This window comes from Otolemur garnettii, unplaced genomic scaffold (assembly GCF_000181295.1).
Source record: "Otolemur garnettii isolate 467f Iridium unplaced genomic scaffold, OtoGar3 scaffold00170, whole genome shotgun sequence".
Lineage (NCBI taxonomy): Eukaryota > Metazoa > Chordata > Mammalia > Primates > Galagidae > Otolemur > Otolemur garnettii.
Genome location: NW_003852565.1, coordinates 3,315,149 through 3,316,921, shown reverse-complemented (window position 1 = coordinate 3,316,921; position 1,773 = coordinate 3,315,149). Strand labels below are relative to the sequence as shown.

At 43.9% G+C, this 1,773-nt stretch overlaps 1 non-coding gene across 1 annotated transcript; it reads left to right on the top strand.

Moving 5' to 3' along the window:
* Positions 1–824: 824 nt before the first annotated feature.
* LOC111728575 lies at positions 825–926 on the top strand. Its single transcript, XR_002775828.1, has one exon. It is a non-coding gene; the product is annotated as a U6 spliceosomal RNA (small nuclear RNA).
* Positions 927–1,773: the final 847 nt, after the last annotated feature.

Sequence of the window (1,773 nt, the reverse complement as noted above, 5' to 3'; positions counted from 1 at the left end):
AAGTTTAGTTTGTTTACAGGCATGGCTGGTTTTTTAGTTATGTGGGAGTAAGGGATTTAATATCTAAGACAAATGTCAACATTCCCACGAAGCACTTCTCATTTCCCTCTTACTGCTCTATTATTTTTCAAGGAGCTATATAACTTCAACATGCTATATGTGAGTCATTATGAAAGTTTTGAGATACACAAGAATCAAGAAATGTAAAATCTGCATAGATGGAAATAAATGAAGCCCTCTCAGCAACACTAACAAGCCAAGCAAGTTAAAACTTGCTCAGGTGAATCAGAAAGGATGGTGTTGACAATGCTTCTTAGAAGTGAAATAATGGACCCCATAACACAGTCTGTCTCAAAACTTTCATAGTGACCTACATAATTTACCATCTGTCTTCTCCCCAAAGAAATAGATCTGTAGGGACAGGGATTTTGGCCTATTTTTGTTGTTATTCACTGGTGCTTCCCATATGCCTAGGGCACTACCTGGTACATGGTAGGTGCTTAATGAATATTCCATGAGTAAATAAATGTATGAAAATATAAACTGAGTTTATAACTACTCTCAGATGCAAGAGCCACTGGACTTTGGCCATGCTAAAAATGATCCCTCTTAAATACACAGTGGGTATTTCAGTGCCTGTCTACTCCTGGCTGAGGCTGGGGCTGGGAGCCTGCTGGTGAAGCTCTTTGTGATTGTGGCTCAGAGGCAGGAGCCAACAGAGCCTGGCATTATGGATGTGAAGATTTCCCACAAAAGCAGATGCATGATCAATCCCACTTCAGGGGCTTGACTAACTGGCATTCAGTTCTTTATCCATGTTAATGGTGCTCACTTCAGCAGCATGTACACTAAAATTGGAACAATACAGAGAAGATTAGCATGACCCCTGCACAAGGTGACACATTAATGATGTGACTGTATTACTTGAAGACTTTGGACTATGAAGTTTGTTCAGAAAGCGAGGTTTTCCCCAGAAGTTCCATCCGTCAAGCACAGGAACAAGAGTATCCAGTACTTCTTGCAATTTTTCTTTTCTCTGAATTTTCTTGCTGATTTTTTTCTGTTGGGGTACTGTTATACAGTTTCCTAATGAGTCTGCCTGCCTTAGCCTCTCTCTATTCTTCCTCACTCTGTCCAGCTTTTGGAGGCTGGTAGGACAGGAGCACAAAAGACCCCAAAACCTATTCTCTTGTCATGAAGGTGGTGGCATGTAGCTGAGGGGAGCACCTGAGTGCAGAGGTGCACCCCTCCATGAGAAGCAGCAGGGCCACCTTGCTGCCCCAGGAGCACCCTGATTGTCCTCTTCAGCAACAAACAATTTTCTTTTGGCTGATGCCCACTGGAAATCACACTCCCTCCTTGAGGGAATTTTCCTCCCCTCCTGCCACCAAAAAGGAGAAGAAAATAAAAATACCTTTAGCAGGCTAGCTAAGGCGCCAGCCACATACACTTAAAGTGCTGGGTTCAAATCCAGCCCAGGCCTGCCAAACAACCATGACAGCTGCAACCAAAAAAATAGCTGGGCATTGTGGCAGGTGCCTGTGGTCCCAGCTACTTGGGATGCTGAGGCAGGAGACTCACTTGAGCCCAGGAGTTAGAGGTTGCTGTGAGCTGTGATGCCATGGCACTCTACCCAGGGTGACAGCTTGAGGCTCTGTCTCAAAAAAAAAAAAAATACCTCTAGCCATGGAAAGATAATGACATTTGTCCTTGTGGATTACTTACCCACACTATGCTGAGTTTACTCAGGGGTATGCTGAGTCAGCTTGGACT